The sequence below is a fragment of the Papio anubis genome, chromosome 15, assembly GCF_008728515.1.
Source record: "Papio anubis isolate 15944 chromosome 15, Panubis1.0, whole genome shotgun sequence".
Taxonomy (NCBI): Eukaryota; Metazoa; Chordata; class Mammalia; order Primates; family Cercopithecidae; genus Papio; species Papio anubis.
Window position 1 is genome coordinate 16,115,415 of NC_044990.1, and position 26,602 is coordinate 16,142,016.

General features: G+C 36.8%; 1 long non-coding RNA gene across 3 annotated transcripts in view; it reads left to right on the plus strand.

Annotated features, from left to right (window-relative positions):
* LOC108582855 overlaps positions 1–26,602 on the plus strand; it is a 183,438-nt gene that overhangs the window by 118,899 nt on the left and 37,937 nt on the right. The window contains exon 1 of one of the 3 annotated variants that reach the window (XR_004178661.1): positions 9,482–12,768. The exons of the other annotated variants lie outside the window; for them this stretch is intronic. This is a non-coding gene — a long non-coding RNA (uncharacterized LOC108582855). Of the gene's footprint in view, positions 1–9,481; positions 12,769–26,602 lie in introns of those variants that run through there. 3 annotated transcript variants of the gene reach the window in all.

Here is a 26,602-nt window from a genome sequence, read left to right on the forward strand (position 1 = left end):
CCCACATATACTTAAAAAAATAAATAAATTTAACATCTCAAGAATTGGAAGGTGCCAAATTAAAGATCTTAGATATGAACAGTAAAGTCAGTTGAATTTAGAGTCATGCTTAATTAGTAGTTAAAGAATATTTATAACTCTGAATACAAATAGTGAGTCTTTGATGGCTGAATAACGTTTAAGACAAAAGCCTGCCGTTGAAAATCCCAGACATATTCATAAGCATTGCACACTTTGATTAGTTTATCAGTCAGGATTCAAAGAAGCAGACCACTAAGGAATATTCTTATCTCTCTTTATCTATCTATCTATCTATCTATCTATCTATCTATCTATCTATCTATGTACCTACCTACCTATCAATCATGTACCCATATCTATTAAGGGTTTGATCTTATACCATTGCGGGAGCTGCTCTATATGTCTAATATTGTAGTTTGATGTCCTTACAACAGGCATTCAGGAAGCAAAGATTGTTGTAAAGTGAGAGCGAGCCAGAACAGGCTGGAACAAAGGTGCCAAGGCAAGGCAATGAATGAAACAATACAAATTTCAAGAAGTGATTCTTGGACCATTGTATATCTATAGGCAAAAAAAAACCTTGGATCCTTACCTCACACCATGAACAAAAATTAAATAAAAATGAATGATACGGCTAAATATAAAAGTAAAACTTCTGGAAGAACACATAGGAGAGAATCTTTATGATTTTGGGTTAGGCACAGAGTTCTTAGCAATGAAATAAAAAGCACAAACCATGAAGGAAGAAAAGATATTATAAAAATGTAAAACTTTTGTGCTTCCAAAGACACTCGAGCCACAGACAAGAGAAAACATTTTCAAATCATATATCTGATAAATAATTTGCATCTGAAATATATAAAGAAATCTTACAACTCAATCACTATGAAAATAACCAAGTTTTAAAAATGGGCAAAAGACTTGAATAGGCATCTCATCAAAGAAGACATACAAATATCTAGTAAAAATATGAAGAGGTACTCAATGATCATAAATAGAGAAATGTAAAGCAAAAAACAATGAAATACCAATACACATCTATTAGAATGGCTGTAATAAAGAAAGAGAGTCAATAAGAAATATTGACTATATGTGGAGAAACAGAAACCCTTATACATTGTTGGGAGAATGCAAAATGGTACAGTCACTGTGGAAATCAGGTTGGCAGTTTCATAAATGGTTATATAAAAACTTACCACAGAATTCAACAACCGGTTCCTGGTGAATCTACCCAAGTAGAGATATGAAAACATATATTCACCAAAAGACTTGAACACAAATGTTCCTAGCAGCCTTAATCAAAATAGAGAAAAACTGGAAACATTTCAAATGTCTTATCAACTGATCAATGTATAAGCAAAATATATAAAGCATTTGCAGACAATAAAAAAGGACAAAATATTGATATATATTAAAACATGGATGAGCCTCAAAGCCACTATACTAGATGAGAGATGTCAGACACAAACTACTGTATTTGCAAGATGCCATTTACATGAAAAATCCAGAAAAGTCACATTTACGGAGACAGTAAAACAGATAAGTGGCTGCCTACAGCTGGTGGTTGGAAAAGCAGTTTGCTGCAAATGAGCTAAAGGAAATTTTTTTTGGCGGGGGGTGATAGAAATATTCTAAAATTGAATTATTTTGGTGGTTGCACAATTCCATATATTTACTAAAAGTTAATGAAATTTACCCTTATAATGGGTGATTTTTATGGTAAATAATGTATAGTTTAATAAATCTGTTGAAAAACACCCAATGACCTGAAATCCACAAACATGAGTTGGAGCCACTAGGATGGACTGAAACCAGTCATGTTTGAGCCTCTGAACTCGACAGTGTAGTCGTCTTGCAGAAACCAGGGCTCTTCATCAACAGAGCTAAACATACACACCTGATCTGGCCCAGGAGTTGGAGAAGCTGAAGGAGGATCTAGATGAAGGTAGAGCAATTTCAGGCCTAGCCACTGTCTCACACCAAGAAGTGAGGCAGCTTATAAATGACAATGTGTGTCAACTAAAACTGCATCCTTCAATTCTGCCCATGGTATCTTGTCCAGGAACATACAGGAAAGGGAGTTCCAAGCTCCATAGGTCAGCCTTGCCAACATTATGAAACTACCATTATAGGAAGGGGCAGAGGGAACCTAAATATTCCTTTTTTTTTTTCTTTTCTTTTTTTTATCATACAAGGGAGTCACTTAAATGATGTTCGTTTATTCTTTCTTTTGACAGAGCACTATGATGAAATTATTTTATCAAGCTTTATCAAGGTAAATTGACAAAAATTGTATTCATTTAAAGCATACAACTTGATGTTTTGATGTATGTATACATTGTGGAATGATCACCACAATCAAGCTAATTAGCATATCCATCACTCCACAAAGCCACAAAGTTATCATTTTCTTTTTGAGACTGAGTCTCACTCTATCGCCTGGGCTGGAGCAGTGGCGTGGTCTTTGTTTTTATGGTAACAACACTTGAGATCTACCTTCTTAGCAACTTTCGAATATAGAGTACTGCTAGCTATATTCACCATTAATTCATGACTGAAACTTTGTGCCATTTGATGAACGTGTCCCCATTTCTGTCAGGCGCAAACCCTGGAAACCACATTTTACTCTCTCTTGTGAGTTTGACTATTTGGGATACCACATATGAGTGAAATGAGGCAGTATTTGTCTTCTTGTATCTGACTTATTTCACCTAACATAATGTTCTTTAGGTTCATCCATGCTATTACGAATGGCAAGATGTCCTTTATTAAGGCTGAATAATATTCCACTGTGTGTATATGAGAGAGAGAGAGTGTGTGTGTGTGTGTGTGTGTGTGTGTAACATTTTCTTATCTGACAACAGGCATTTTGGTTGTTTCCATATTTTGGCTAGTGTGAATAGGCTGAAATCCACATGGAAATGCAGATATCTCTTTGAGATACTGATTTTACTGGATATATACTCAGAAGTAGGATTACTGAATGATATGGTAGTTATATGTTTAATTTTCTGAGGAATCTCTATACTGTTTTTCAAATGTACCAATTTACATTTCCACCAACAGCATATGAGTTCCCTTTTCTCCATCCACATCCTCGCCAACATGTTACCTTTTGTCTTTTTGATAATAACTATTCTAATAGGTGTGAGGTGATATCTCATTTTGGTTTCAATTTGCATTTCCCTAATGATTGATGTTGAGCATTTTTTCATACACTTGTTGGTCATTTGTATGTCGTCTTTGCAGAAATGTCTATTCAGGTGCTGTGCCCATTTTTAAATCAAATTATTTGCTTATTTTTTGCTATTGAGTTGTATGAGTTCTTTATATATTAACCCTTTGTTAGAGATATGGTTTACAAATATTAACAAATATTAAGGGATATTAACCCCTTATTAGAGATACGGTTTACAAATATTTTCTCCAATTCTGTAGGTTGCTTTTTCATTCTGTCGATGGTTCCCTTTGTTGTACAGATTTTTAGTTTGATGCAATCCTGCTTGTCTAGTTTTGAATTTTTTCCTATGTTTTTGGTGTATTATAAAAAAATGGTTGTCAAAACTAATGTCTAGAAGCTTTCTCCTTGTGTTTCCTTCTGGTGGTTTTATGGATTTCAGGTCTTACATTTAAGTCTGTATTTAAGTCTAAAATATGTTTTGAGTTAATTTTTGTATATGGTATGAGATAAAGGCCTAATTTCATTTTTCTGCATGTGGGGATCTAGTTTTTCCAGCCGTTTATTGATTGCTTTGGCCATTTGGGGCTGTGGTCCTTTGTAAATTTTAGGATTGTTTTTTCTACTTCTCTAAAGAATGCCATTAGGACTTTGATAAGGATTGTATTGAATCTGTACATCACTTGGGTAGTACGGGCATTTTAATACCATTAATTCTTCCAATTCATAAATATAGGATAACTTTCAACTTATCTGTCTCCTTTAATTTCCTTCATCAATGTTTTCTAATTTTCAGCGTACAATGTGTCATCTATTTGGTTAAGTTTATTCCTAAATATTTTATTATTTTCGATGCTATTGTGATTGGATTGTTTTCTTAATTTCCCTTTTCAAATAGTTCATTGTTAGTGATTAGAAATGCCACCCATTTTTGTATGTTGATTTTGTATCCTAAAATTTTGGTGATTCTTTAGTAGTTCTAACAGGTTTTTTTTTTTCTTGTTTTTGAGTCTTTAGAGTTTTCTTCATACATGATCAGGTCATGTGCCAAGATAGTTACTTCTTTCTTTTCCATTTATATGCCTTTTATCTTTTTTTCTTGCCTGATTGCTCTGGCCAGGACTTCCAGTGCTATACTGAATAGAAGTGGCAAGAGTCGACAACCTTGCCTTGTACTAGATCTTAGAGAAAAAGGTGTCAATTTTTCCCCATTGATTATAATATTAGCTGTAGGTTTTTTGTTTTTTTTTTTTTAAATATGGGTCTTATTGTGTTGAAGAAATTTTCTTCTATAACTATTTTGTTGAGAGTTTGGGATGTTGAACTTTGTCAAATGCTTTTTCTACACCTATTTGAGGTGGTCGTATGGTTTTTGTCCTTTATTCTGTTACTGTGGTGTATCACATTGATAGATTTGTGTGTATTCAACCATCCTTGCATCCCAAGGATAAATCCCACTTTGTCTTGGTATGTAATCCTTTTAATGTGCTGTTGAATCTGATTTGCAACCATTTTATTGGAGAATTTTACATATGTGTTTATTTGGGATATTGTCATGAAGTTTTCTTTACTTGTGTTATCTGTTTCTGCCTTTGGTGTCACAGTGATGCTGGCCTCATAAAATGACTTTGGGAGTGTTTTTTGGAAGAGCTTAAGATGGATTGACATTAATTCTTCTTTAAATGTTTGGCAGAGTTTAACCATGAAGGCTTTTGGTCTTGGCCTTTTCTTTGTTAGGAGGTTTCAGATTATTGATTCAATAGCCTTAGTAGATCTGTTCAGATTTTCAAATCTCTTTATGATTCAGTCTTGTATGTTTCTAGAAATTTATCCATTTCTTCTAGGTTATCCAACTTGGAATGTAATTGTTTATTGTTTTCCCCCGATCCTTTTTATTCTGAGGCATCTGCTGTAATGTCTTCTCTTTCATTCCTGATTTTATTTGTCTTTTCTCTTTTTTTTCTTAGTATAGTTAAGAGTTTGTCAACATTGCTTATCTTAAAAAAACACAACACTTAGTTTTGTTTATTTTTCTATTTTCTGTTTGATTTGTTTCTGCCCTATTCTTTATAATTTCTTTTCCTCTGCTAACTTTTGGCTCAGCTTGTTCTTTTTCTTGTTCCTTGAGGTGTGAAATTGACTTGTTTACTCAGTATCTTTCTCTCTTTTTTTTTTTTTTGATGGAGTTTCACTCTTGTTGCCCAGGCTAGAGTGCAATGGCACAATCTCAGATCACCGTAACCTCCGCCTCCCAGGTTCAAGGGACTCTTCTGCCTCCGCCTCCCAAGTAGCTGGGATTACAGGCATGTACCACCACACCCAACTAATTTTTTGTTTTTTTCAGTAGAGACAGGGTTTCTCCATGATGGTCAGGCTGGTCTCGAACCCCCGACCTCAGGTGATCTGCCTGCCTCAGCCTCCCAAAGTGCTGGGATTACAGGCATGAGCCATCGTGCCTGGCCTAATGTAGGTTTTTATTGTTAGAAACTTTCCTCTTGGTACTGTTTTTGCTGCATTCTATAAGCTTTATTATGCTCTGTTTTCACTTTCTTTGTTTCAAGATATATTAAAATTCCCTTGTCTTAGAAGATTCCTTAAATTAACCACTAGTACCAGCAGATATTTTTCAAGAAACTTGAGTTAAAACCAAACAAAATATAGTCCATGGAGCAAAAGAGAATGCAAAGACATATCATGAGCAACAGAAAATGTCTTAAAACATAGATAAATGCTTGTGATATAATTTTAAATATAAAATAAAGGGATATATTAAATTTGTGTAAAATATACCTGAATGTTTACTTTATGTATATTATGGGATTAGAGTGAAGTGAGTTTTATTTCTCTTTATACTTACTTGTATTTTACGTATTTTTTATAATGAGCAAGTATTTCCAGGAGAAAAAGTTATAAAATATACTTAACTTCAACCAAATAATTAGGCTTAGAATATTTATTAAGTAACAAATTTTATTTTGCTGAAGAGTTAGTGTTACTTTCCTTAAAATACAAAAACTATGGTAAGTACACTTACCATTAATTGGTAAGTATATTGGCAAGTACACTTACCATTAATTGGTAAGTATGTTGGTAAGTACACTTACCATTAATTGGTAAGTATATTGGTAAGTACACTTACCAATAACTGGTAAAATTGTATTGGTAAAACATGAAAATTAATTGTATTGGTAAAATACAAAAACAATGGTAAGTACAATGGTGAGTATATTTACCATTAATGGTAAACACACTTAATATAGTGATATGCAATAAAATATTTGTGTTTCTTGTAAGTTTTAGTGTATCTTCCATAAATTATTTTAAGTACTTCAGGAGTAAAATACATTTGATAGGTCATAACAACATTGTTTGTGAGTACATAACCAATGGTGAATACAATCTTGCAAAACTTCCCAGGCAGTCCTGCTTTTGTTTGTAAAAGTACATTTTGCAACAGCGTATTTCTATTTCAATAGAACATTCTAATTATGGCTTAAAACAAGAAAATGCTTGAGAAAGCAATTATGTTAGATGAAGAAAACTCAATTCTTAACAGACTTTAGAGCATCTTTTAAATTGTCCATTTTTGATCAGATTCTTAGGGTATTTTCAGGAAGATGGAGGGGGATGCCTTCCTTTGGTAGTGTGGGGTTGGGTACAGGTGAGGGGTGGGCTTAATTCAGGAGTCAAACAGAAAAATCCTGGTTGTTCATGGGGCAACTTGTTTGCCTCTTACGCAACCCCACCCCTTAAGGAACAGATGGAAGTAACATGTCTTACCATCCTTGGGATCTCTGCCTAGTGTCTGGGTATTACACTTTGTCAGGCCTCTGGGCAGATGCTGAGTAACAATGCTTAGGAGTATGGTGTTGAACTTTCTGCTGAGGAAGACATTATCAATGTGTCAGCACCTTTAATTTGTTTGCTTTCCTTTTGAACAGTTAGCATAAACATGAGAATAAACCGCAATTCACTTTGTACAGCAACAATGACTTCACTCCCAATGTTGCGTAACTATGCAAATGCAATTCTTCTAAAACGCATATTTTAAAAACCATGATGAGTCTCAAGTGATGTGATCCTACTTCCCATGATAGAAGTCATTGAAGATGTATAATTAGGATGTGTGGGAGAAAATGCTTCCTCAAGTCTCCAGGATTTGAGACAAAGTATTCCAGGTTAGATTAACTAAATCAAGATAATGAAGGCTCTTAGGTATAGCATAGTGGTACTTTTTTTTTTTTTGTAGAGAAGGGGTCTTGCTATGTTGCCCAGACTGGTCTTGACCTCCTGGACTCAACTGGACCTTCTGGACTCAACTGATCCTCCTGCCTCAGCTACCCAAAGTGCTGGAGTTACAGATGTGAACCACTGTGCCTGGTCCATAGTGGTCAATTTATGTGCCCATTTGGCAATCTTATTTTGATTAATATCTCCCATTGAACTCCTGCAATGACTTCAGTTGTTTGTCCTTCCTGTATCACTTCGTATAGACTCAGTACATTTTAGGCAAGTATCAGGGCCCTGTATATTTTCAATCCAAGTGATGAATACTTAGCTACATAGATGTGGCTCTGACAACTATGAAAATTAACACTTTATTTTAGATACATCTAATTTAGCTTATCCCCATGACTGGATTTCATAATTTTGGACAGTAGATTTGAGGGTTGCCTCTCTGAATAGATTAGATTACTGTTAATGTCCCTCTTAGCTCTGAAATTTCTTAAGTCTGTGGCTAGACACTTAACCATAAGTCCCTCAAAAAATATTTCAATTGTTTCCTTCTTTCTGTTCTCAGCTTTGGTTTATACGTAAGTAAATAATTAAGATATAAGAATTGTTATAATTTGTCTAGCTGTATGTAATAGAGAACCAAAATAACAGTGATTTAAACAGATAGACACTTATTTTTTTCTCATGTAAAGTTAGGATCTAGAACGTTTGGGGCATACAGTTGTCTGGGACTCAGGCTACTTTGAGGTGTCCACAATGCCACCCTTAGGGAGCAATTTTCATTCACCTAATCTACATTTTACCTCCATTAATCACATTCATGATCTAAGCAGGGTAGAAGAAAGGGGAAAAAAGTGACTAGCACTCACATTTAAGGTGTATCTTATAAGTTATTTACATCTTCTCTCCTAACACTCCATTGATCAGAACTTTCCACAGGGTTACAGCTAGTGGCAAATGAGGCTGGAAGATTGTCTTCCCTCCCACCCTCCAAATATCCATGTGCTTGGCTTAAATTGGATTTCTATTATTGTTAAAAGAAAGAGTGCTTATTGAAACATATTTATACGCTTGGGCACAATGTCTGTCTATCTATCTGTCTGTCTATCTATCTATCTATCTATCTCTCATCTATCATCTATCTATCTATCTATCTATCTATCTATCTATCTATCTATCTATCATCTATCATCTATTTATCTGTTTTACTCACACACACACAGGCACAAACACACACAAATCAGTTTTCCAGAAAATCTCATTATTTTTCCCTCTACTACAGAGCAAGGCAGTTTTATTTTCCATATGTCATTTAAAATTTGATTCAACAGAAATTAATTACATGCCTAATTTGAATAGCAACTTAATCTAGTGTTTAAGTATGTCGGCTTTTGTCTTAGATGAGTACAGTGTTGTCAGTTGCTACCTGTGCGATATGAACAAGTTAATCTCTGTAAGTTTTCATTTTCTCACCTGAAAATATTGTAATAGTATATAACTTGCAGATGTGTTGTTATATTTAAATCATAAAAATTTATATAAAACTCTTAATGCAGTGTTAGGCACATGCAAATAATCAGTAAACTAAGTTTTTAAAAAATTTCTTCTTAATTCTTAGGTACTGTGAGAATAAAACATGACTATCTCCATTCATTTCATTAAATGACTTTATATGGCATCATGTCATATGCAATGTAGAGAAGAAAAGAATGAAAGTAAGAAGCAGGTGAAGAACTGTTTTAGGCCAGGCGCAGTGGCTCACTCCTGTAATCCCAGCACTTTGGGAGACCGAGGCTGGTGGATCACCTGAGGTCAAGAGTTCGTGACCAGCCTAGCCAACATGATGATACCCCTATCTGTACTAAAAATACAAATTTAGCTGGTCATGGTGGTGCATACCTGTAATCCCAGCTACTTGGGAGGCTGAAGCAGGAGAATTGCTTGAACCAACCTGGGAGGCGGAGGTTGCCATGAGCCGAGATCACGCCATTGTACTCCAGCCTGAGCAACAAGGGCGAAATTCTGTCTCAGAAAAAAAAAAAAAAAAGGAGAACTTTTGTAATTCATACCTCATTATATGACATGGAGCAAGTCACTTCTCTTGAGTCTGAGGTTTTTCATCTGTAAAACGGCAACAGTTATACAATACATGTTAGAACTTCATGAGTAGCAAATGTCATTATGTATCTGACATACTTTGAAAACTCTAATATGCTTAAGGTGAGCAACGATAAAATAGCCTATGTTAACTACTATCTCGTTTAACCTCTTTAATCATCCTATAACATATATATTATGAAATCTATTTGTCATGAGCAAAAAAAGGACTGAGAGTGCCAAGATCACACCACAGTTTGTGGCCAAGAATTCAAATCCAGGTATGTTTATGTCCAAAATCAGTGTTGTAAAATATACTTTGTGGTTCTTCTTGTAATGAAGTGGTTCAGTGCATGGGAATAATGTGCTATGGACAGTGAATACTTTAATTTTGCCACATTGTAGGGAATGTAACAGAAGTGTGGAAGTCAGGACTAGAGGACAGGCTGGAGACACCGTTTGGAAAGTTCTGAATGTAATGGCGAGGCTTCAGTTTAAATGAGGAAGATATGAGGAACTATGGAAGATTCTTACGAACATTCAAGCTGTAACTTAGAAGGGATAGAATAGATGAATTAAATAAGGGTGGGAAAAAAAAAAAGCAGAGATGAGTAAGAGGCTGTTTCAGCTTTCTGCTATGGACTGGAACTAGGGCGCCGGTCATGGGAATGCTGCATAGTGAGTCTGTGTCTAGGAATGTTCAAGTGCTCACATGCCACTTATTAAGCATGTGTTCAGGAGGAACTTGTTGATGTGTCACTTTAACACTTTAAGGCAACCCTTCCATATCAGCAGGAGGGCACCAAAGGCATACTCCCATCAGTATTCTGGGTTTGCGTGAGTTCCTTCTGAGCTAGACATTTGCCACATTATCCCTACTTGTGACTTATCTCTTGTTTCTTCTTGCTTGCTTCAAACCTATCTCTGATTGTGGCACCTTTAATTTTCTCAGCTTTTGACCTCTGTGTTTCAAAATGTAGGTTTTGTTATTATTATGCAGGTGACCAGGTTAGGAGATGGTTGCCATTGAAAAGATAGTTTGTTATTCACAGTTCCAGGAGGAAGGGGTACACCACGCCACACCCGGCCACCCCGGGGAAGCACTGGCATCAGGAGACAGAGGGAGTGAGGGGAAAATGTGGACAAAAGTCTTTATTATGGTTTCCATAGGAAGCGACTGGCAAGGAAGGGCAAACAGGTTTGGTATTGATGAGTTCAAGTAATTTCAGTGCACTATAGGATCTACGGGCTGTCCCTAGTTGTCTGGTATCTGGGTCTGCAGTGATTAGGGCAGGTGGACAGTGGTCCTCAGTGTAAAGGGCTAATAAAGAAGGTGGTTGAGATGTGGGCTCTGGATTGGTTATTTGGCATATGAAAGGTGCACTCATAAGCTAGTCTTTTCCTATCTCTAAGAATTAACTAGGGTCAGTCTATCCAGGGTCTGCAAGTCTCCAAGATGTCAAAGCATCAAATATAAGAAACCAGAAAAGTGGTTACTATATTTTGACCCACTGTTTTTATTCCTAGCTCATAATCAATAGTTTTCTTCTGGACTCATCAAAATCAGACCTACTCACAGATATTTTCTGAGCTTTCTTACTTAGCCAAAGGCATTCATTCTCAGGCCATGAGGAGGTAGGGCAAGACCGTTTCCATGAACAAAGTCCCACATGATGGTAAAGGCTACATACCTAGGTCTAAAGTCGTCAAGACAGTGGGAAAAAGAACTTACATGTTTCAGAATGCTGTGACATGACCTGTATGATATGTGGCACTGATCAGTAGTTACCATCAGTGTCTGCTGCATTAGAAATCAGGAGAATTGAGCCTATTATCTGTGTTGACACTAACTCTCTATGTGACTTTAAATCATTTCGCTTCATTGGTTTTCAGTTTTGTCTTTTGTAAAGAAAGAATTTTGGATTAGGTACTTCTGCAGCTCTTCTAACTTCAGTATTCTATGATGCTAGCCCATGAAATACATATGCTACAGTACTTAAATGGATTTCTTTTCATTTCTAACTTGATATGCCAACTAGACAGTCTCTTTTAGCTTTTAGTTAAAAATGTTCTATTATATCCCTCATTCTCCCCTTCAAGAAAAGTACAATGTTAGGGAATTTATTACACATAACATAACATGTGTTTATGGTTCAGTATGAGAACCCACTGCTTTTTCCCCTGCTAAGGTTGGGTAAAAAACAGCAGCTTAATCAGTTATTATGAATTCTGAGCTCAGCTTTCCATTTACAAACAGTGAGGCTGAAAGCTATAAACATTCTGACTTCTGCCTGGGAAGAGTTGAATGTTCCAGCAAATGTACATTACACTGGAAAATCCAGGATTAGTTTTCAATGTCTCTGTAACATGTTGTTTCCACAATTACTCCCCACGTTAGCAGAATGTCCTCAGGTTTTTGGAGGGTGCTTTGCCTGAAGCTTGGCAGGACTCATACTGCATCCTCAGAGCTGGACGCTTTCAAATAAAGCCCTCCTGGAAGTAAAAACATGTTTTGTTCTCATCCACCCTCCCTTGTTTGTTTAGTTTCCTTTGGTGGGAATGAGGAGGGTGAAACAGTCTGTTAACTTGTAAAAGCCTAAGGCATTTGCATTTAAGAAAACAATACATATATTAGTATGTTGGATAAGGAGAGACAGGGTTGCTTATTTATGCTAGCTGAGTAGCAATCTTCAAATTCATATTATAATTTTAATTTATAATTTTTATCCAAAATGGGATAAAAGACAAAAACAAAAAAAACGGCAAGGGAGCAGAATAGTAGTGATAGGGAGAAGTAGAAAAAGAGAAAAAGAGGACCCATTTGAATTCTGAAGAAATAATTATTTGGTAATGTTTTATTAATTTGAATTACAGGAAAGCTCAATGATATAACTCTTTTACATGTAAATAGTTTGTAGGGCATCTTTAAGGTCAAGTGTTCAAAAAAGCAACTTAACAGACTTTTAATGGTGGGCATTTCTTTAGCAGATGTGCCCCCCATGTTTCTCAATGCCCTCAAGGCAAGAGTGATGGGCCAGGGGCTAGAGGAAGCTCCAGAAGAAACACAGCCATCGCCCATCTTCCTGGAACATCAGTTCTTCATGGAGAATTATGTTTATATTGAGATAAACATTATGAACATTTTGAAGTGCCTATATTTAAAACAGAACATAAAATTGAATCAAATTTCCACTGATGACAGGCTGTTTGGAGTTATACTGCATCACCCTTTGAGAGTAAGTATTTATTTTTCTCTGTAGGTAGAAAACTTTAAGAGTCACTGATCTAGACCATCCCCCTTGACTTTAGAGTAGGAAATTGTGCCACAGAGATATTAAATTGCCATGGAAACCCAAATCTGTAAACTCCGGTGATGTTTATTCATACAGGCTCTACCTTCACAGTCCTAGGATGGTGGGAACAGCTTTAGACCTTACAATGCCCCATTTTCACATCAAACATAAAAAGCAAAATCTATTTTCCACAAATAACAGGTTTATAAGAGTTTACTGCATCTCACTAGGTCTAACTGGGTCATGTCCTTACAAAACCAATCACCCCTTCTGAGGTAATTATAATGCTTTTCTTGGCTTAGGCCCAAATGCTCCATCTCTTCCTGGGATGGAGGCTTACTCAAAGTATGTGGTTAGAAATTAGGGGATGCATTGGTTGCCATCCACTCAGGAAAAAATAGGTTATAATCATGAAAGGAAGGGTAACTGGATTCTGGGTGGCAAAAAATAAGAGAGGTGCACTAATAATACTCTCTGATGAAAAATGACAATAATAATTATTACTATTTTTATCATTTAAAAAGCATAGATTTTCATAGTACTGTGGCAGAGGCTGTAATTTGGTAGCCCTTGGGCCAAATTTAACCACCATGTTCTTAAACAGTAAGTTTGAATGCTTTAGAGAGAAGAAGCTTTCCACAATTTACTCCTTGTTGCTTCTAGCACCACGACTTCAGTCACACACATTATTCATCACCTCTGACTACATTCAAGAGAGACACTGAGGAGTCTGCAAGAAGATCATAATTAACTAACAATAATTTTAAGAATGGTTATCCTCCTACAGAAAGAAATCTGATACTCTCTGGCTTTAAGTAATTTTCTGCTAACCTCTCCCTGTCCCCCATGACTTTCTGTGTATTATGAGTTATTTCTATTTTAAAGTTTCTAAAACTTTCAGTACAAGTTAACAAATAGGCCCATGGGAAACACTAAAATTTTGTACCTGAACATTCTCTCATCTCCCACATGTTCACTCCTCATAGCTTTGATAGCTTTCCCGAAAATCTGTCTAGTAAATAGTTTTTTCCCCCTACATCCAATAACCTTGAGGTAACACAGAAGATAACCCCAGTAGGATGTCAACTTGATTTGAGCAATGCTTCTTTTTGCACACAATTCTTTCCTCAGCTTCTAGAACAGTACAAGGCATGAAACAAGTGCTCAAAATTTATTAAGATAAATGAAAGAGGGACGTGTGTCTAGTGTGTGAGATCCAAAGAAACAGTTTTCCTTTTCTACTTTCTTTTCTTCTCAATGTGAAATGTGGCATTGTTCCTTTCTTGCTAATTTTTCTCTTCAACTAGCACGACTCTCAGAGAGTAACTGCATAACTGACTTTTCTCCTTGTTGCGTGGCACTGACCAATATGCCCTGGTCAATCTGGGTTAGTCTGGAGAGGTGAGACTCATCAATGAGAACTGTATTCATGCCTAAGCATGCTGGGCCACCCTGTGCAGTTACACCTTTATTGCAAAACTCAGATATTACGAGGTTTCTAAGACCAGAAGAAGTGGTCTCCAATTTACTGTTGCCTATGTGGTAAATTATTTCAGCATCTGCAAAAAAGTTACATCTGTTTATGAATCTGGCCCTTGAAGTCCAGGCCTGGAAGCTGGACTTTCAGACAAAGTAAAGGTCTTATTCTTTCTGATGCTTTATTCTCATCTGTTTAATCTTGGTGTGGATTTTGGGGTTCGGAAGTTTGTACCTCTCTCTTGGAAAGTGTTACTTGTTTCTCTGCCCGTATCCTGACAGTACTTTGTGTTTTTGCCTTTTAGGTTAGTAAACTTGATTCTGTTTACCTAAATTGTGCTTTGTCTTGTAGTTCCATTAATCCAAGCCTACAGTTAGTATTTTTAATGCAGTGGTTGTACAATGTGGCCCATTTCTCAGGGGATGGTGATGGAAGCAGTGGAAAGCTTTCCTCCTGTATGTTCAAGCAACATGAAAAATACTGTATTTGATCTAGACTAAAATAGGAAGTACTTTGTATAAGTGTCTCATATATGTGCAAAGTAACTAAAGCTACCAGAAGAAATTCAAACCGCCCATTCTGATTTTCAAATATAATAATATAGTGAAACTAGAATATTTATATCCACTTTTAATACTATGTGTCAACCATTCAATTTTGTTTTGGCAATTAACACAAAGCTACTGCTCCCAGAAACTTTATTTTCTTCTAGAGATGCTATTTCAATATTTAACCTTAGAGGAGAAAAAGGATATTTTTTAGTTTGTTTATAACCAGAATTCAAAATAATGGTATTTTAAAAGAAACAATAATTGACCACAAATTCGGATAAAGAATTCCCTTCTGATAAAACAAAGCCACTATTGTGGATTAGTGAAAAAATAAGTAACAAAATAGTTTGTGTCGATATTCTTTTAACTTAAACATGGAAGTGACTTCTACTCCAATGAAAACACCAACCCCTTGCAGTGTTTCTTCCTCTGTCAGCTGTGTCCTGAGCCTTATTCTGGAGGAACCAAGATGACTGTTTAGATCAATCACGTATGAGTTTAAAATGTAGCATAAAAATAGCTGTCAAGATAAATATTTGATGGTGAATACAGCTGATGGTCATAAAACTGATTTGATTACAATTTCAAACTAAAATACACTTTTATTTCTTTCTACAAGCAAAGGCTTCTCTTCCAAGTTAAAGCTTTAATTATGTATTTACAAGGAGAAGATAGAATCCAGGTTTCTGAGTAATGTGATTTTATATCCGACTCATAGAAATAATTATGAGTACCAAATAACACTTGACTCAATTCCCATTACATGGAAATAAATGTCGTGGATTCCTGGGCATGTTATGTTCTAGTTATTCTTTCCTAAAGAAGTCTTCCCCTCTAGTTTAAAAGGTTTACTGAAAGATGGAAGTAGACCGTGTTCCTTCCATGATGGGCCGCCTCTAACTTCAGCATCTGAGTTTGGTTTTAGTCTAATCATGTGTTCTGCCAGCAGTGGCTTGAGTGGGGAGTGAGGAAAAGCTGTGGGTTCTGGAAACTGCGGAAATTGTGGGGAGAGAAATGCACAGAAAGGCAAGAAAGAGTTCCACAAAATTAGAGATGGCAGCAACATAGCTTGGTAAAATGCGGGACAACCTTCTTCGCATGTGTGTTTTCTTCCACCATGAATTGGTCTGGACTTTATGCTGTCATCCCACAGAGCCTTGGATGCATGTGCCTTATTTTAAGAAAAGGCCTGATTCAAGGGAAATTCTAGATGAGCTTTGATGTTCGACAGTACATTGCTAATACTTTTTGTCCCACCCTCTTTCATTTTGTGCTGAGCATTTTCTCTATCTGTAGTGGCTAAAAAACCCAGATACCCAATTAAGCACCAAGTGTGTGTGGCTGGAAATGCTACTTTCTTACTTTTTGTTAATATTTTTATTGTTCTAAAGTATCTGATTGTATTTCACCTTATAGCCCAAATACCTGAATGGTGAGCTTAGACTGTTGACTTCCCTTCCCTTTTTTTTCTTCAAGTTCAGTATCTATAACTTCAAACTTGCAACCACCTCTTGAGTCTTTGCTTTAATCATTGAGAGTTGAATATATCCTCTCAGATTTCAATGTAAGCATTACTGAGTATAGATCATAAATAAATAAATAGAAGTATATTGAAATTTGTTTCACTCGCTCAACTTGACCTGGGTATTTAATCCTAGCCTCAGATAGAAACTAGATCCTCAAGTCCTAGTATATTTTGTAGCTGTTGATACTTTGTGTCTCAAAGTTGACCGTAGACCCAGAGTCAGAGAAATTTTGATGTTAGTATGAGAAGAAGTTGGTGTAACATTTATTCTACATTCTCAGCACAGAATACCCCAGGGAGAAATCCCGTGGTTCTCTTGGGGGAATTTCTCAACTTCCTTTCCCAGTTCACATGGTTATGAGTCAACGCATAGAAGACTATTCTACCTTGGCTCCATCCATCATCCTTGCCAACGTCCTTTGCTTTCTCTCCACTGAAATTAAGATGTTGTTCTGAGAATTATATTTATTTCTGATTTTTTTCCCCTCTCACCAAAAACTACATATACAGCCTGTATATGTATTTTTCTCTGACATCTGTATTTTTCTCTCAATATCATCACTTTTTGATAATGCATAATAGAAGTTGCTATATGATTGGGAATAGTACAGCTTTTACATGAATGGTAGAACTACTGTTGTGTGTAGCACCCAACTCAGGCCACATTTTCTGCTGGTAACTAGCATACACTGAAAGCTAAATCTTTGGTGCATTTAATATACATGTCAAAAAGGAACATTTTAAAGTGAACATAGAAAAATATGAACATATGAAAAATACTACTAATATAATGTCTTCAGTTGGAATTTAATTAATGATTCAATAGACATAAAAGAACAAAAAAATTAGGGGATGATTTCAACAAAGAAGCCTTCATTGAAAGACAGTATGTTTTTAACTTTTAAGTTCAGGGGTATATATGCAGGTTTATTACATATGTAAACTTGTGTCACAGGGCTTTACTGTACAGAATATTTTGTCACCCAGGTATTAAGCCTAGTACTCATTAGTTATTTTTCCCAATCCTCTTCCACCTTCCACCTTCCACCCTCTGGTAGGCCCCAGTATCTGTTGTTCCCCTTTTTGTGTCCATGTGTTCTAATCATTTGGCTCCCGCTTATAAGTGAGAACATGCAGTATTTGGTTTTCTGTTCCTGCATTAGTTTGCTAAGGATAATGGCCTCCAGCTCCATCCATGCTCCTGCAAAGGACATGATCTTGTCTTTTTTATGGCTACACAGTATTCCATGGTATATATGTACTACATTTCCTTTGTCCAGTCTACCACTGATAGGCATTTAAGTTCATTCCATGTCTTTGCTATTGTGAATACTGCTGTGACAAATATATGCGTGCATGTGGCAAGACAGTATTTTTAACAGAGCATTCAAATGTAAATATACTTTCACCAGAAAAAGAAAGAATAGAAAGAACTCCTGGGCCTAGTGTATAACAATATATAGCTTTTTAGGGAATTTGGGTAGACTCAGTGATCATGGGCGAGTCAAATGGACTGGTGTGGTTATGAGAGACGAAGGATGGGGAGACACTATGGAAGACTTTGAATACTGGCTAGAAAGTTTGGAACTCAGATAAGGAAAAAACACTTCAAGATTTTGGGATAAGGGAGTGGCATAATTAAACCTCTTTTGCTAAATAAATGGTTAGTACATCAGTTGAAAAACAGATGGCACATTGAAATCAGGTAACCTGAAAAAAGTTTAATAAAGGGATTCTGCAAAAGATGTGGGTGGATTGGATGAAAATCAAAAGAAATAAAGCCTCTAAGACTTGAAACTGGGGCTGGGGGCGGGGCTTCACCATTCACACCTCTAAATGAGAAAATCTGGAGAGAAAGCTGTGTAAAGAAGGCCACCTAATAGGATCAAACATGCCAGGAGAATTAAATAACCTGGATTTCCTGTCTGCCCACCCTTTGAACTCCTACCAGCATTTCCCAGTGGTCAAACCCAATTGGGAGCTAGAGGAGAAGAGCTCTTGATATATTCCACACACTTCAGCTTCCAGGAGAACAGATCAAAGTGGAGGGGAGTGAAGAGTAGATTTGAAGGGACAAATGAGAGAAATTCAGGACAGTTGCAGTTTGAAAAATAGTTTGAGATGGTAAGAGAATGAGGTAGGCAGTCAAGAGGATAAAGGAGATACTGTAATAGTCCAGGCAAAGATACTAAGAATTTGAAATCGGTCAGCATTAGCAACAATGGAAAGAAGGAAAAGATAGAAGGCAGATAAAGAAGGAATCACTGGCCTGGTACAGTGGCTCATGCCTGTAATCTCAGCACTTTGGGAGTCTGAGGCAGGCGGATCATGAGGTTAAGAGATCGAGACAATCCTGGCCAACATGGTGAAACCCTGTCTCTACTAAAAAGACAAAAAATATCTGGGTGTGGTGGCATGTCCCTGTAGTTCTAGTTACTCTGGAGGCTGAGGCAGGAGAATTGCTTGAACCCGGTAGGCAGACATTGCAGTGAGCCGAGATTGTGCCACTGCACTCCAGCCTGGCGACAGAACGAGACACTGTCAATGAAAAAAAAAAAGGAATGATCAATATTTAGGAATGTTTTGGATGTAGGAGGTAAAAGAGGAAAGAAACAAAATTGAGTGGATTAAATCATAATGCTTTTCTCCAAAATAAAGATTGGAGAGAAGTGATATTTTCAGGGATATTAATGAGTTTATGTGTGAATAAGTAAAAATTGGACGTTCATCTCTGGGCTTGAAAAAAAACTGGTTAAAGCTGGAATGTCTACTTGATCATTACCTGCTTTGGAGTGAACAACTGCAGTATGTGGATATTTGGGAAATAGCTTAGAAGGAGAAATGAGTCAGGCCAAGCATATAACCTTTGGGGATGTCAGTGCAGGTAAGAGAAGGGCAGAGGGATGAATCCGGCAAGGAAATCAAGGAAGAGCCATCAGGAAGTATAGGAATGGAGCAGGTGGGTGCTGAGGCAGAGGCAGAGGGATGATGAGATGAAAGTTCCAGGGATAAAAAGTAGTAACATTTATATATGTTTTGTGGTTTTACAGTCAAAGATATCCTGGGGAGTAGATTATCAATCTTGTATTCATCTGTGTAGAATTCTGATGTCTTTGCCAGTTATAATTATTTAATATTTTTCTCTGGAGAGTAGTTAACAATTTAATCCCTTCAACAAATTTCTATTGAGCTTATACTATGTATGTAATGGGACCTGAGTGAGGCCATATTGAGGATATAAAATTGATATGAAATGTATGGTAGCTCACTAGGGATTTACAATCTTTTTGAAATTATGGAAACATAGCAAAAGTCTATATATATAAAAAAGAGCTGAATTGAATATTTTTAAATGATGAATTATATGGCCTGGAGAATTCTATGGTTAGTCAGAAAAAGAAAGAAACTAGTTTTACTCGGAGGTGTAACAAAATATGCACCAGGAAATCCAGCTCTTAGTTCATTGGAATATATTAAGGCTGGCTCACAGAAAACACCACTAACATCTCTTTTGTGTAACAGTTTACCATTACAAGATTTAAAAATGGCAAACTGAAGCATAAGTTAACAGTAGAACTACTCATGGTGAGAGAGATGTGAAGAGTGAAACTGGCTTTATAGCATTACAATTGATTCTCGTTAATCATGGTAGTTGTATATAAAGTCACTGTGAACACTGAATTAGCTAATATTGAACTACAGCTCCTAGGAAAACCATAGGGTTAGGCTCCTGGGAGCTTCCGGTCACAACACTTTCATCAAACAGTCAATATGCAAACTTGCTTTACATGTGTTTTTATTGAAAGATACCTTATTGCACTCAAGGACAACAGACAGCACTTCAGCAGTATGCATGGGGGCCATTTTAAACAATACTGTCACCAGTGAAAACCACAAAAATGTGAAAAACTGCCACTAAATAGACCGTAAAAAGGACACTTGCTTACAGTGTGAGAGCTGAAACAAGAAGGCAGAGCATTGCCTTGTTTGACCTGGGCTGAGAACGTGCATGAAAACAGGCAAATTTTTCAACACTCTGTGCATGCCTAAGGATTACTGAAAGCACTGCAATGAATGACTCTGGGGTTACAAATAAACTCCAATAAATAGGTTCATTCCCCAAAATGGATCGGCATGTAATGAGGATCAACTATATTTCATTAAAATAAAGATGCTGAATAAAGCATGATTTTAATGAATGTCTATTACTTAGCAATATCAGTCTGAAATCCTTTTCTCCTTCAGCTTAATTTTATGTTGTTCACCTAATACCTACTTGGTTAGGCTTTTTATTACAAGTTGGAGGTAGAAAGACAAATAAGACATAGTCTCTGCCCTCATGCATCTCCGGTTCTAGGACAGCAGATGTAAACAGAATGTTCCAAAGACTATTGTAAGCGCAATAACAGATGCATAGATAAGAAGTTATGAAAACACCAGTGGAGAATCGGTTAAAGTCATCTGGGCAGTGTTCGTCGAAGACATGACCCTGAACTGAATTTAATGGATGAATGAGCAGGAGTCATTTAGAAGGAACAGGAGGTTACTATATGCAGGAAAATCACGTGTAAAGGCATGAAGTTGAGAAACAGCATGTGTAGGTGGGAAGCACTGCAGTTTATGTTAGTAGAATATAAATTTCAGTCAGGGATGGAGGCTTGGAAAGAGGTAGGAATGGGCTAGACCTAGGGGAACTTTGCATTCTAAACTTAGGAGCTGGGCCTAGCAGTGCTCAATCTTTTTCCTACTATGCATACATGACCAGTGGTATTTTGTGCAAAACCTGTCCCCAGCAGTCTAGGTTGCTAGGTTTGTGCCATTCTTGATGCATAAGTGAACACTGTTCCCATTCACTGCCTCTCTAATAAGAATATCAGGAGTGTAAACAAGTGAAAATAACATTGTCATAGGGATAGCCTTATATCTATTCTAATGTAAAAAGTTAAATTATTTGCAAACCTAGGTATTCCAGCTATTGTTAGGAACATTACCTGCGACGCACCTTCCAACTTTATTCACACACCCAAACACGGTCATGTTGAAGCTGAGAGAGACTCACTGCTTTTTCTACACAGCTTGGAGTTATCCCATCTGTTACTGATTGAATTGTGATCTCTCAAAATTCATGTGTTGAAGTCCTAGCCTTCAGTGTCTCAGAATGTGACCTCATTTGGAAATAGGATTGTTGCAGATGTAATTAGTTAAAATGAGGTCATATTTGAGTAGGATGGGCTCCTAATCCAATAGGACTGGTGTTTTTATAAAAAAGGGAAAATTTGGACAGAGACAAAAGCATGTAGAGAGAACTCCATGGAAAGGTTGGAGTTGTGTAGCCATCAACCAAAAGACTCTCAGAACCTAGGAGGGAGGCCTGGGACAGATCCCTAGCACCTACAGAGAAAGCATGGCCCTGAACACACCTTGACACCTTGACCTCAGACTTCTGGGCTCTGGAATTGTAAGCCAACACATTTCTATTGTTTAAGGCATTCAATTTGTAGTGCTTTGTTATGGCAGCCTAGCAAACTAATACACCATCTTATCCTCATCCAAGATTTCACCTACCATTATAAGCCTACTGTTTTCTGGGAAAGAAGTTTCCAAAGTGTGAACCTTCGGAACACTAGTCTCCGGAGAGGATCTGCAGAGAAGGGTTTTATGGCCAAGCACCTCCTGGAACTCTGTAACACACCATAAAACATGGTCTCTCAGGAGTCCTACAGCTGAGAACCCAGAATCCCTCCCACATGTGAAAAAACACGATTTTATTGTAACATCTTTTGAGAGTTTCATTCTTTGTGTATGCAGCTCTAGTGCAATACCCTCCATTCTTTCACACTTTTATTGTCATTTGATGTAGTAAATGCTGATCACAAAGCACTTCATGTCATGAATATGTTTTAAGTATACATTATTTAAAAATTTGGACAATTTTAACACCTTTATGATAATGTGGAATGTTTTTGCATTTCCTCAAACACATTCTGCTAATTGCTGCTTTAGAGACATCTTAAGAAACAGGACTTCAAAGTAGCATGCTGAGTTCTATGCTACAAAATTACGTCTTTTGGACCTTCAGAAGCACAGTGACTTTTACTTAAAGAGCAATTTGTCTCAATTTAGTTCTGTAAATAAGTTGGAGAGTTGGAATAATTTTGGGTGGACACATTACCCTAATGATTGCAATTCCCCACAGAATTCTGTTTTATAACCTCTTCATTAAATTAAACATATTATTGGAAGGAACCTCGAGAATCAAGTTTTTCTTTCTGAAGAATAGAACCAACCACTCGCTAGTTATTTTGTCTATCATAATTCTAATTATTAACAGGCAAAAAGCCTCAGGTTTTTTTCTTGGGATCATTTCATTTTGTTTTCGATAATGAGAAATTTCCGGTAATCAGTATGTTAGCAGTCATTGAGTTCTAGTTAGAGCAAATTGGTGATCATTTCGTTTTTCACACTTCTATTTTTCTGTTTTATTTTCACCGGTTTTAGTGCAGTAGTTTTTGTGTGTATGGAAGATATCTGTTATATTCTATCTGCTTAAAGTGATTGCTACTTTATTCCACTGCCATATGCTGACAGTGTCATAACCAAATTACCTGCTCTGTATATGTTGCTTCAGCCACACAGATACAACTTCAGAACAGAATGAACAGACAAACATGACGACAGAAACACTCCAAATGTGGGGAAATAATAGTCTATAAATCAGCCAGGGTTTACTCCTTTTGGACATACCTTTTGCATTGCATAATTTTAATAACTTTTTAGAAATGTTTGTACCAGAGATGTAAGGATACGCCCATAGGTTTGAATGCTTTATACTTGACATGAAGGCTTTGGCTTGTGAAGTCAGCAGATTTGGGCTTACTGAAGGAAAATTTTTATTCATCACCCTTTCTTTCCCTAGATGAGTGAGGTAGCTTTAAAAGAAATCTAACCTTGCCTCACACATAGTGAAAGAAAGTTAACAAGGACAGAAAATAGTTTCTTTTTCTTTTTCTTTTTTTTTTTTTTTGAGACGGAGTTTTGCTTTTGCTGCACACGCTGCAGTGCATTGGCACAATCTCGGCTCACCATAACCTCTGCCTCCCAGGTTCAAGCGATTCTCCTGCCTCAGCCTCCCGAGTAGCTGGAATTACAGGCATGCGCCACCATGCCCGGCTAATTTTTTTTTTGTACTTTCAGTAGAGACGGGTCAGGCTGGTCTCGAACTCCTGACCTCAGGTGATCCACCCGCCTCGGCCTCCCAAAGTGCTGGGATTACAGGCGTGAGCCACCGCACCCGGCAGAAAATAGTTACTAACTCTCTGCATGAACCTCTGGGTGCCATGCCTATAAATATGGGTATTTCAAAGTCAATAAAAACAATTAACATCTAAAACTCTTCATGTTTTCTGCACTAGCAATATTGACTATTTTTTGGAGGAAACGGCATATCAAGCTAAGCTTATGGTAAACTCATTAGAGGTTTGAGTCCAAGGTCTAGTTTTTTCTTAATCAAGCATCTTTAGATCAATATTGCTTCCTAATGATTGTGTTCTGCCCACAACAAGCTTGCTTTTCTCCTTTCCAATCTAGACAGCATTGAAGGCCTACCGAGGGGAAGAGACTTGCCTGAGCATATAGCAATTTCTGATTTTTTGGCATGGAGGTGACTAGTACAACGTCTGTACTTCCTGGAGTTTAACTTTACACATTTGACATTCCCTTGAGTCTCTTCTGTTCTTTATTCAGTTCTTTGCTTTGCTACTGGGGCAAATTTTAAACTATATCCTTTTCTAGTTCAGATGGTTAGAGGCTTGGCAGTGTTTGAAAGTCAAGCATCTCAACCTCCTACCACCTGCCTTTCAGGTACTTCTCACAGATTCTCCATTAAAGTGGCCTATAAGTTCAGGGCTGTGTATGAGAAAGCAGCAATCTTACCTTTTTTTGTTTTTTGTTTTTTGTTTTTTGTTTTTTTTTGAGGTAGGTTCTCACTGTTACCCAGTCTGGAGTGCAGTGGCGTGATCAAAACTCACTGCAGCCTCAACCTCCTGGGCTCCAGCGATTCCCCTACCTCAGCCTCCCAAGTAGGTGGGACTACAGGCATGCGCCATCACACACAGCTAAGTTGTATTTTTTTGTAGAGATGAGTTTTACCATGTTGCCCAGGCTAGTCTTGAACTTGTGGGCTTAGGCAATCCACCCACTGCAGCCTACCAGAATGGTGGGATTACAGGCATGAGCCTTGTAATCCCTTGTCGGGATTGTCTTGCCAGTGGATTCGTGCTGTAATCTTCATTGCTAAAGACGAATTTAGCATTTTGTTCACCTTGCCAGTCTAACACCTTTCAAATAAATATGCAGCACTATGTTATAATGTAGCTGTTTGGCAAATTATCTAGCTTTCATTTTGTATAGGGCAGTGGGTAATCTGGATGAATTTTGCAATGAATGTGTATTTAGGGGTGTCTCTCTATGTGTATCTGTGTTTGTCTGCGTGCACACACAGACACCCCTAAATACACACACAGACATACACATACAGTGAATGCTTGTTGGAAACAGTGAAAGAAGCAGGAGATAGAGGAGGGAGAATGAGTAGGATAAAGTGGTAACTGCCATAGGAAGTGGAAATTGGGTGAATGAGCAGGGATAAAGGGGATATTTGGGAAATTTGCTCACGTACAATATATTTCCCTCTTCTATTTCCCCAAAATGACTGTACTAGAAATCTGTGTTTCATTATTTTCCCCAAGTTTTCATTTTGAAAATAAAAAAAAATGAGCACCTGTACACGCTTCATGTAGATTCACTAGTTTTTATGCTGGTGCAACATTTGCTTCTCTTTCTCAATGCACACACATTATTTGCTAAGCCATTTGAAAGTAATGATATTCTGCAAACATCATGACATCTCAATCCCAAATATTTTAGCATCTAACTTCTAAGAATAAATTCTCCTACACGTAAGAAAATTAACAACAATTTGGTAATATAAAATTCTACACATATCATATTCAAATTTCTCCAATGATCCTAAAAATGTATTTCATAGCTGGTTATTTTTTGAATTCCAGGATTCAATCAAAATTTATATCTTGCATTTGACAGTTATATCTCTGTAGTATCTTTTCACCCAGAACAGCCTCCTGCCCTCTGAATTTTTTCTATCATTGACTTTTTGAGGAGTTCAGGCTAGTTGTCATGTAGAATGTCTCATTCTTTATTGCTTCCACATGATTAGATTAAGGTTACACATTTTTGGCAAAAATTGTAGGTGATGTTATATAATTTTTATTGTCTAACATAATGACCAGATGTCTAACTGTTACTTGGTTAAGTTGTTGAATGCCAGATCTCTTCATCGTAAAAGTACATTCTCTTCTTTCTAATTATAAGTAATTTATGGGGTAGTACCTTGGGTCCATGTAAACATTCTGCCTTCAGCAACCTTTAACTCAACAGTTTGGCATGCTTGCTGAATCAATTATTACATTGGAGGTTATAAAATTTCATTTAAAAAAACCCTATCATTCTTTCTACATTTATTAGCTGATATTATGCTGCAAAGTAGAACTTCTCTCTCTTTCAACTATTCCTATTGATTTATGGCCTCCCTGTGTTATTTATTATCTATTATCTTTATCATCTTTGATGATCCAATTATGCAAAACATGCCTAGTTGGAGCCTTCAAATTGCAGCTACTTTGTATTGTGTTAAAAAAAAAATCACATAATTTAAAATGCACCATGTTAACTATTTTTTAAGTATACAGTATAGTAGTATTAACTATATACCCATGGATTTGCAGCAGATCTCTAGAACTTTTTCATCTTGCAGGGCTGTAACTTATTTTCACTGAGCAATAACTTTCTTTTTCGCCTGCCTCCCAGCCCCTGGTAACTACCATTCTAGTTTCTGTTTTTAAGAGTTTGACCACTTAGATATCTTCTATAAGTAGAATCATGCAGCATTTACCTTTCTGTAAGTGCCCTGTTTCACTTATCCTAATAGACTGGCGGTTCATCCATGCTGTAGTAATATGACAGAGTTTTCTTCTTTGCATGACTGAATAGCATTTTACTGTATATATGAACAAATTTTCTTTATCCATTCATCCATTAATAGACATTTACATTGCTTCTACTTCTTGGCTATTGTGAATAATGCTTCCATGAACTTAGGTGTGCTAATATCCATTTGAGATTCTGTTTTCAATTCGTTTGGATAAA